The 12,021-nt window shown below is 34.0% G+C and overlaps 1 long non-coding RNA gene across 1 annotated transcript; it reads left to right on the forward strand.

Moving 5' to 3' along the window:
- Nucleotides 1–10,691: 10,691 nt before the first annotated feature.
- On the forward strand, nucleotides 10,692–11,618 carry LOC149136795 (uncharacterized). The gene is made up of 2 exons (XR_016240944.1): nucleotides 10,692–10,938; nucleotides 11,343–11,618. It is a non-coding gene; the product is annotated as an uncharacterized LOC149136795 (long non-coding RNA).
- Nucleotides 11,619–12,021: the final 403 nt, after the last annotated feature.

The raw sequence follows: 12,021 nt of genomic DNA on the forward strand, positions 1-12,021 counted from the left end.
ACTTAATACAGAAGATGTATGTTATTTTATCATTACTATGTTAGATTCTTACAACGCTCACTTCGGTATACAGTATACTTAGTAAAACCAGTAAAAACGCGACATATATATATATATATATATATATATATATATATATATATATATATATATATATATATATATATATATATATATATATATGGGTACAAATGCTTGTGTATCTATCTGACTCTCTGTATATCTGTATGAATATACATACTGGTATATATATATATATATATATATATATATATATATATATATATATATATATATATATATATATATATATATATATATATATATATATATATATATATATATATATATATGCAGACATACATACAGATATAGAGAGACGAGAATGACCGTCAGTCAGCTAGACTTTTCTGTCGATGTTTGCTTCCGATATATATATGTGCGCGCGCCAGTGTCCAGGTAGTTAGATAACTTGACCGGTATTTAGGTCAGTATCTCTTTATGTATGTATAACTGATGTAGTCGAAGTGACAAAATATTTCATCTTAATCATTCATACGAAACAGTTGCAACAATATTCCATGCACAGGCATCAAATCAATAGGGGAAAAGAGTAATTTCTTTTCGGCTCTTTGAAAACAACTTTGAAAACTAATAACAGCTATCTCTTTAAAATCTGCTGACCTCTGAATCTTTGCCAGAGTGTAGAACTTATGAAGTAATACAAGGAGGAGGTAACACATAATTGTGTATACACACACACACACACACACACACACACACACACACACACAGACACACACACACACACACACACACACACACACACACACACACACACACACAGGTAAGCCGATTAGATCGACTCCACTGTTCAACTGGTACTTATTTTATCGAACACCGGAAGTATTCATGGCAAAGTCAACTTCGGTACAATTTGAGCTCAGAAGGAAATGCCGCTAAGCGTTTTGCCTGATGTGTTAATGATTCTGCCAGTTCCCGGCATTTACATGAGATTACATATTAACAGAATAAATCTCTTGCTGGGCAAAATTTGAAATACTTCAAACTCTCACAACTCAGGTATTTCCAACAAACTCTTACTCCGTCATTCTTTGCTCCTTGGTTCCTTACTCCTTCGTTCTTTGCTTCTTCGTTCTTTACTTCTCCGTTCTCCTTGACACTAAATTTCCGTTTATTTAATTGGATTACGAAATTTCGTTTCAGTTGTTTTGTGGGTCCCCAATTTTCGCGGCCTAATTCATCTAATTTACCGACTTCGTACTACAAGCTCTCGTAAGAAATTTCACATAAATACGAACTTGAAATTAAGTTTCTGAGAAACAAAAAATTAAATTGAAAAAAATCATTAAGTTGTTCTATTTAGACAAAATTAAAACATTCAATTAGAACTAGGGAAGAAATATCTAAACAAGTTTTGTGTGACGCTATGTGGCAGTTGTTCGATAATTAGAAAGAACGCACCTGAATATATAAATCGTACTTTACTGACGGAGTAGGGTGCGGGACTACTGGGGAGGTATATAGTAGATATGTCTCGAGACCATGGTGTATTTTGATGGAATTTTTTTTTGAATAGGATATTTTTTTCTTTTGCCAGAGTTATTCATACATGGCTTCTTTGCAATTATTGAATTCACATCCAGTAGATAATACACGGTAATATCATACAAACGTTTATTTCTTCTTTTTCTTCTTCTTCTTCTTCTTCTTCTTCTTCTTCTTCTTCTTCTTCTTCTTCTTCTTCTTCTTCTTCTTCTTCTTCTTCTTCTTATTATTATTATTATTATTATTATTATTATTATTATTATTATTATTATTATTATTATTATTATTATTATCATTATCTATTATTTATTTATTTTCTTCTCCGTTTCCCCTTCCCCTACGCTTAATTTAATCTAAATATAAGCCGAATAGAAAACCTCATTTTATGATTACTCTCTTGATTTTCAAACTTAGATTAACAATTAATATGTAATTTGACACGTATTCTAACAACATTTCAATTGAGAATTTCCTGTAGATTTTGATTTTCTTGCTCCTAAAGTGTTCCAAACAATTGGAATCATTAAATGTATAATTTATATATACATAACTGCATATATATTATAAGGAAATAGGGATGAAAGCATCCAATCGTTCACTGGCTCCAATGTTCAATGCATAATTTGTAGAGAATGTTTTTTTATAATTTTATTATGGGTAAGAAACGAAACAATTGTATGTTATTTGTATTTAGAATTTATTATTTATTATATTATATTATTATTATAAGAGTATAATATAATATCTTGTAGATAAATTTAATTTGGGGATTGACAATTGTATATCTCCATTATCTATTCATTTTTATAAATACATATATATGTATATATGTGTGCATATGTATGTATACATGTATTTCGATTTATTATCAGATTGAAAATGCAGGTAAATGGGGCCTCTTTATGATCTTGTGCAAAACGGAGTATATCTCTTAAACAGAAAAACACTTTATTATCAAGTTATGTAGGACTGCTTCTTACAATTCGTACCCTACTTATCCAATAATTATGTTTTCTCTTAAATAGTATTTGACCATTCTTAAGCAGGCAAATAACACAATTAAATCCTTTACGAATTCTTAATTAAACCGTCCAACTCATGTGACACATATGCCACAGGGACCGGGAGACTGGGCTCATGAGCCTGGCAAGGCTTTAAAAGGACGCATACAAAAATTATATATATATATGCATATGTATATGTGTGTGTGTGTATATATGTATATTTATATATATACTAACATACATATATATATATGTTCACGGTCGTGGGATCGCGGTTTCGATTCCCAGACAGGGCGTTGCGAGTGCTTATTGTGCGAAATCACCTGAAGCTCCACGAGGCTCCGACAAGGGGTGGTGGCGAACCCTGCTGTACTCTTTCACCACAACTCTCTCTCACTCTTTCTTCCTGTTTCTGTTGTACGTGTATTTCAATGGGCCAGCCTTGTCACACTCTGTGTCACGCTGAATCTCCCCGAGAACTACGTCAAGGGTACACGTATCTGTGGAGTGCTCAGCCACTTACACGTTAATTCCACGAGCAAGCTGTTCCGTTAATCGGATCAACTGGATCGCTGGTCGTCGTAACCGACGGAGTGCCACGACGATATATAAATATATATATATATAGATAGATAGATAGATAGCTTCTTTTTACTAGCACACACACACACACTTACACACACACACACATGCACACACACACACACACACATATATATATATATATATAAACAATATATGAGTATATGCATATATATGTACATGTATGTATATACGTTCATCTACATGTACATATAGATACATAACTGGGTACATGACGTGGCAAGAGAACAAGGACAAAATGGTAAACAAGGTGCAACAAACAAGCAGGCCACATAGAAACATCCCCTTCATCAGCTGCCACCATTAAAACTCCGGCGTTTCGGGAACCGGGGTGAGAAATTACATTTCAAATTGCGATATTCCCACAAGTAGGAGCGAAAGGGTGATCTTTTTTGTCACTTTTTTTTCTTTTATTTTTCTATTATTTCAAGGATTGAACCAAGTAGAGGATTCAATGCAAATTTATGTACGAAAGTTTGAATACCACAACACAAATATCTTTGGATAAAAGAAGCTTTTAGAATGCTTTCACTGATGTCAAGAAGATTACATTTGTGTCCAGCCTATATTTACGCTGATTTCTGTTTATTGAATACATCCTTGAAATTATTCTATGGTTTCTTTTTGTTTGTACTGTTGCTTAACATCCTCTTTCCTTCCTGTTTCAGTCTTCGTTTCTTTTTATCCCTTTCTTCATTTTCCTCTAATTCTTTTTCATCCTTTTCATCTTCTTCCTATTGTCTAACATCTTTTCACATCTTCCGTTTCTACGTCCTTATATTCTTCTTCTTCTTCTTCTTCTTCTTCTTCTTCTTCTTCTTCTTCTTCTTCTTCTTTCATTCTACTCCTCCTCCACCTCTCCTCTTCCTCCTCCTCTTCCTCCTCCTCCTCCTCCTCCTCCTCCTCCTTCTTCTTCTTCTTCTTCTTCTTCTTCTTCTTCTTCTTCTTCTTCTTCTTCGTCTTCTTCTTCTTTCCTTCATCCATTTTCTTTATGCCAAGTTCATACATACACAACCAACATAACATGCAGCGTTAACGAAAACAAACGATTAGTTCTCAAATATCTTATTTATGTCGACTGCAGAAATTATATTTCTTAGTTCTTGTTTTTATTGCCTTTTTCATTTTAAACAATGTGTGCTTTATTTTACATCAGATCAACATTTTCAAAATTTCTTTCTAAATTCATATCATTAAGTAATTCCTTATCGTTTTCTTTTCATACACTTTTTTTTTTTAATATCATATATCATATCGATTTTTTTAGATGATGGACAGCCTTTAGCGTTTGCAACATATTCTTGTACTAAAACAAAAGTTAAAATGACGATAAATCTGTTATTCTTTTTTTTTTATTTTTACGTTTTTGAAGAAGTTTTTTAAGCATATTTCAATACATTCAATGTTATTTGTGTTTCATTCGAAGACTTCAACACGATGGAATCAGAATTCGGAAAGAGAAAAACAAAAGAATGACACAAAGAGAGAGAGAGAGAGAGAGAGAGAGAGAGAGAGAGAGAGAGAGAGAGAGAGAGAGAGAGAGAGAGAGAGAGAGTGAGAGAGTGAGAGAGAGTGAGAGAGAGACAATGAGAAAGAGATCAGGATTGGTGAGAGCGAGAGAGTGAAATAGAAAATATTTTCGTTCCATAGAATTGTATTTACAGAAACTGACGTCTCTCAATATTTTTTTTAATTTCTTGCTATTGTTTTCATGTATCACTTTGTCAGGTGGAGTTGTTATTATAATTTTTTTTAATATTTCTTTTTGCATTTTTACTTTTAAAATACTTGTTGCAAATATGTCGAAATATTTGTTAATATATGTTTTACATAGACACAATGCCTCCAAATTTAAAGAAACTGCACATTCATATATATATATATATATATATGTATATATATATATGGAGACAAATACTTGATTGATATAAATATTTCTTCAATCGAAGAACAGATCGCGGGAGGATATCAAAGCGAAACGTAATTGACTTTACCATAGAGCACAAAAGCTTTTCGAATGATGCTCCAACGATTTGGTCAATGAACTACCATAAAGTAAATTTTAATACTTATTTGTTATAAGTTTCAGACTAGAGGTCTTCTGAGATGTGTATATAAAATCATGTATCACGTGAATTTCACACAAATACATCATTCTTTGGGGATTCGGTTTGAATAAAAGGTTTTTAATATATCCCTTCATGTTTAGCTTTGTAAATGGTGATGTGTTAACAAGCTTTGTTCATAGTGCATTGATATATTTATTTAGAAGTCTCTTAATTTAGTTAAATTTTTGCCTGAATATACTTTGATTGCCAGCCACACCTGGCCCAATAAACGTAAAATATTAATCAAATAATGAGGTAAAATAATCTGTCATATCCACCCACAAAATGTGAGGTCTGGTCTCCATAGTAAACCTCAATATTAAGTTAAGTTTATAAATGTTCTGAATCCATCTTTCACCAGTATCACTTCTGATATCAAGTAGATACTTGGGTTAAAATATCTGCTAACTACCGAGATTATTAGACCGATGACGATGGTTAATAACAGCTGTCGATATATATATATATATATATATATATATATATATATATATATATATATATATATATATATATATATATATATATATATCTTGCATACGTATATATATATATATATATATATACACGCACACGTATATGTGTGTGTGCGCGCGAATACATGTTACTTTGTAGGTATATATATACTCTTATTAATTTGCATATACAATTATGAATATGAATAGAAAAACTTGTTCTCCGATACAATTTGATTTTCCTGCACACTCGTCTGCCAACATAATGCATTTACACACGCGCACAAATCTATCCATACTATGAATTCTGTATAGCTGCACTTAACTTCCGAATTTAAGCACTTGATAGAGTTTGAGTACCCAATGAATCCACTTCGCAATGCATTGAACTAATGGAGATACCATCTACAGCTCATTGTATGTATCTATATTGAATATATCATTCCACGCCAATTTATGTGTTATCAGGTCATCCCATAAATAATGCAGTTTTGCAGACCGTACATGTCGAAACATGCTCTAAGACGTTTAAACAAGGTTTTTCAACAGAAAGCTTCAGTTAGAAAGATTCTGGTTTGATGACAAACAAATTATAATTTGTTGCTTTAATAATCCCTCGTGAAAATGGGGGCCACAGAATACCTATACGAGTATTAAAAATGTAACAATGTTATAAATGCTGTAAGAAATGTGCAAGAAGTTGTATGGTGGAAGTACTTTGAATATTCGCATCCGCCAACGATAGTTCCAAAATTTTCGACAAGGAGACTTTAGCTTGGTAGATGTCCACTGCTCTGGGCACCGTGACTCCTTTGATCATAATTTGTTGAAAACCGCTACTGGATCAAATCCATAAGCAACATCTCGAAACTTAGCAGAAGAGTTTAATTCATCGTTATCAACTGTCCACCATTTGCAAGCACTTGGAATCATTTCTAAACAATGATATTCTCCATCAAATCGACGTTGTCTGAACAGGTGCACGGTGTGCCACGCGTCAGGTGTCGAGATGATTGCAGAGCAACGTGCGAATAAGTGTTTTGCTCAAGAACACAACGCACGACCCGCTCTGGGAATTGAAACCACGATCTAGCGACGGTGGGTGCAACACCCTAAACACTGGGCTACGCGCGAGCGTCGCCCGTGTGTGCTCGCGCATGCAAGCATGTGTACGCATGTATATATATATATATATATATATATATATATATATATATATATATATATATATATATATATATATATATATATATATATATATACTCCTTTACTCATTTACTTGTTTCAGTCCTTTGACTGTGGCCATGCTGGAGCACCGCCTTTAGTCGAGCAAATCCACCGCAGAACTTATTCTTTGTAATCCTAGTACTTATTCCATCGGGTTCTTTTGCCGAACCACTAAGTTACGGGGATGTAAACATACTAGCATCGGTTGTCAAGTGATGGTGGGACAAACACAAACACACAAACATATACACATACATAGATATATACATATATACACATACGACGGGCTTCTTTCAGTTTCCGCCTTCCAAATCCACTCACATGGCTTTGATCGGCCCGGGGCTATAGTAGAAGACACTTGCCCAACATGGCACGTAGTGGGATTGAACCCGGAACCGTGTGGTTCGTAAGCAAGCTACCTTATTTCATCAGCCACTCCTATAGATATATATATATATATATAAAGCACAATATATATTTCAATATTTCAGTCGAGCTGGCACGTGTTGCCGATTTTTTTTAGAGAACCATGGTATATAATGGAATAATCACACTTATTAATGGATCCCACAATTGACTGATTGAAAAAAGTAAAGAACAAACTTACTTCTTTTATATTCTTCATAGATAAGCCACACTGGTGGCGAGGGAGAGTGACCGACCAAATTAGTAGTAGCAGGAACTAGGTCAGTTATTCTAAGCCTGCATTTGGCCATTATTTGACTAGTTAATGGGGCAGGAGTTACACAGTGAAATAAACATAAATATTGTTCCAATCAAATCAAGAGAGAATTGGAATTCGATATCTTGTTATTTGTTTTAGAGTTGAGGCAAAATAAAGGATAATTAGTACTAAAGTATGAATAGCAAGACCTACTATTTAGGTCAGCATATAAATAGAATCCCATAAATAAAATTAGATCTTAAAATAACGTTCACAAAAAAGGGTGGATTATTTATAATAGGGAGACTAATATATTTTTATTCACTAACTTGGGTATTCCGCCTCGAGTTTATTATTGAAGATAAAATAAAGGAGGCGATCTGGCAGAATCGTTAGCATGCCGGACGAAATGCTTAGCGGTATTTTGTCTGTCTTCGTGCTTTGAGTTCAAATTCCGCAGTGGTCCTTTCGGGGTCGATAAAATAAGTACCAGTTGCGCCCTGGGTTGATGTAGTCGGCTATACCACGCCTCCAAATTTCAGTCCTTGTTCCTACAGTAGAAAGGATTATGAAAAATAAAAGATTAACATTCTTACAGATTGAATAACGCAATAGTTGAAAGATGCTCACATAATTACGCTTAGAGTAGCGAGTAAAAAATTGCGGTGATCGAAAATGGTTAAAAGAAATTAAAATATCTACTGAATATCCCTATTCAATTACGCTAGGAAAAGTAAAGTACCGGACCAGGCGGATGGATTTTATATCAAGATATTTTAGTCTTTAATCTAGTATTGAAAGTAATTAATAGCTGTATTATACAAATGACTACATCTTAACATTACTTCATTTCCTCTTTGCAATATATGAGATATGGAAGTAAGGCTTTTTACATAAAAAAAAAAACCAAAAAAGAAAATAGGAAACCTTAGGTTCCTTTAGGAAATTTTTCTGGGGAATAAAATTTTCTGATGCTCAATATGATATCAAATGGACATTATTGAGTCGTGCTCTACTATACATTGTAGAAAAATTGAAATGTGAATTTTGACTCGAAGAGGCTTTGAAGAGACATAATTATATAATCTGGCTTTAAAGTCTGTTACGCAGCAAATAGAAAAGCAATTAAAGATTCAAGCAAATACTGTATAAACTTAGTGTGTAAAATCAAATCTAGCTAACTAAATTCGTCTGTGATACATATTCTTTACTACTCAAGGTACAAGACACGAAATCTTTTGTGGGAGGGTAATAGTCGATTAGATCGTCCAAGTATACAACTGGTTCTTAATATATCGATCCCGAAAGAATGAAAGGCAAGGTCGTGAAATCCACATAATCGGCATTTTCACAAACCATCACTGGTCTAATTTGCAAATCTATATAATATTGTTACCAAGAAAAATCGATATGATGTTAGAGAGAATCACTCAAAAGTTAAAAATGCAATGCATATTCATACATTTTAATCCAGCATACACGCGTTTCTAATACACACACATATATTTACATACATATATGCATGTATGAAGCAAATGATAGAAGCGGGAAATGGCATACGCAGTAAAATTTGTGTAAGTGTATGTGTGCGTATATTTGTGTGTGTTGATGTATGTTTGCATATATCATTCACAAACATTAATGCGTAGATGCGAAATAATATTTTCTAAAATGCTTTCAAAGGCATAGACATTAACCTATGTACCCGTATTTTTATACACGTGTATATTCGCAGAAACTTCAGCAGAAAATAAGGGTGTATATAACTGTATTGATTAAGCACTATTGATCTACATTTACTGTTAAGATATACTTAGTGAGTCTTCTTACTCCGTAATAAATTTTATAGACTCCATTACAGAAACATTTAACTGATACAAATTGCTGCAAGTTTTACACGAAGCACCAAATTATTAGAAGATAATGTTGTGTAGCTCTATAAATTGATAGTTTGAATTTAACATGGCAGTGTGGCAACGAGAACCATTATGTATGTATTTAGATAAAAGCATTCACTCATTCGTATTTGTTGTATTATTCTATGACGGTACATGATGCTATCGAAATGTCTTCATTGTTGTATACACGGCTGTAGAAATACATGCACCTCAAACTCATACAAATGACCGCGCTTGTACACTTGCACAAAAACCTTATACGTAAAAACGTACATACACTTTGAATCATCGGATGTAACAAGATGAGAAGATATGCATAAAACTGTTGTAGAACATGATTATTCATTTGAGCTGGCCAAGTGCTGTTCTTCTTGAATTTCTACAGCAGTACTTGATCAGTCGCAAATATTCAATATTTAAAGAAAATATGGCCACAACATCATTTGCAAAATATCATTATATTTACATACTCGTTTAATTATGCAAGGACTCTTGTTAATAACGTAAGAACTATTATGTGATTCAACAAAAGTTTTAGCCTTAGCAGTTAGGAATTAATTTTGCGATTGCTATCAAATGAATATAGCTGATAATAAATGATAACAGATTATTACCAACTGATCTTAAGGTAAACGGGAAGATGGATTTAATGGGTGGTAAGATAACACTGTATTGCATCTTACTGAAAAATAATTATTATTGTGAACGTTTTAATAAATAGTAATTAATTATTAACTGAATCATTCATAATTGAATAATGAGTTTGAATAATAAATAGAATTAAAATTTAAAAAAAACCACAAAATTAAAGAAATAAAATCAGTTATGCCTTAAAAAGATTTGAAATCCACTATATTAATTTCATAAATTCGTAGATAATTCTGGGATTAGATGATTGCATAATAACGTAAGTAATTAAGCACATATGTATACACACAAACACACACACACACACACACACACACACACACACACATATATATGATTTAGAAAATGGAGGATAATATGCTGAACCCAACTACTTGCAGACAGTGTATCCCGTTGAATTCATTAATTTAATTCATAGCTAAAGTGACAAAAAAAAACCCCACAAAGTACAGGTGTTTATGACAAACCATGTTATTTTGCCAACCGGGTTTACCCTCAACTCGTAACTTTCTCGCATTATATGTATATATATATATATATATATAGAGTTATTAATATTTCTAAGTCTCTCTAAAGGAGACTACGGCAGCGGTACTGGAAATTAATAGTTATCGCCAAGCCAACATGGCAGTCCCAAAATTAGGACGAAAGCTGCCGTGAATTAGCTCCAAGAAGCCATCGCCTCTAGCTAGCTATGTGACACACGAAACCTGTGTCCTTTATAACCTTCGAACAGGGGAGGTCAGCAGTGTCCCCCTGCTGGTTTGGCATCTGCAGACTAGACTAGTTTCAGGGTGTTGCCCCTTGTCAATGCAGAGTAGCCAAGCCTTAGCCAGGCGGCGCTGCTGACTATCTGCTCGAAGGTTATTTATCTAATTTCAGTGGAATCTATCCACTGGTTTTCAGAAATAGAGTTATTAATATTTCTAAGTCTCTCTAAAGGAGACTACGGCAGCGGTACTGGAAATTAATAGTTATCGCCAAGCCAACATGGCAGTCCCATGTTGGCTTGGCGATAACTATTAATTTCCAGTACCGCTGCCGTAGTCTCCTTTAGAGAGACTTAGAAATATTAATAACTCTATTTCTGAAAACCAGTGGATAGATTCCACTGAAATTAGATAAATAACCTTCGAGCAGATAGTCAGCAGCGCCGCCTGGCTAAGGCTTGGCTACTCTGCATTGACAAGGGGCAACACCCTGAAACTAGTCTAGTCTGCAGATGCCAAACCAGCAGGGGGACACTGCTGACCTCCCCTGTTCGAAGGTTATAAAGGACACAGGTTTCGTGTGTCACATAGCTAGCTAGAGGCGATGGCTTCTTGGAGCTAATTCACGGCAGCTTTCGTCCTAATTTTGGGACTGCCATGTTGGCTTGGCGATAACTATTAATTTCCAGTACCGCTGCCGTAGTCTCCTTTAGAGAGACTTAGAAATATTAATAACTCTATTTCTGAAAACCAGTGGATAGATTCCACTGAAATTAGATAAATAACCTTCGAGCAGATAGTCAGCAGCGCCGCCTGGCTAAGGCTTGGCTACTCTGCATTGACAAGGGGCAACACCCTGAAACTAGTCTAGTCTGCAGATGCCAAACCAGCAGGGGGACACTGCTGACCTCCCCTATATATATATATATATATATATATATATATATATAACTGTTTGTTTGATTAGTGCAAATGCAAAGTGCATGTTACAGTGTGAGCATTTAACGATTATTACTTGAAGGCTGATAAATATCAATTTGTTTTCCAGGTTGAAATCCAGTTATTCAGCATCTGCTCATGGTAAAGGATCTATCACAACCACTAAATAAGAGTATAGATAGTTGGCACGTATGAC

The sequence above is a fragment of the Octopus bimaculoides genome, chromosome 3, assembly GCF_046866305.1.
Source record: "Octopus bimaculoides isolate indiv1 chromosome 3, ASM4686630v1, whole genome shotgun sequence".
NCBI classification, from domain to species: Eukaryota; Metazoa; Mollusca; class Cephalopoda; order Octopoda; family Octopodidae; genus Octopus; species Octopus bimaculoides.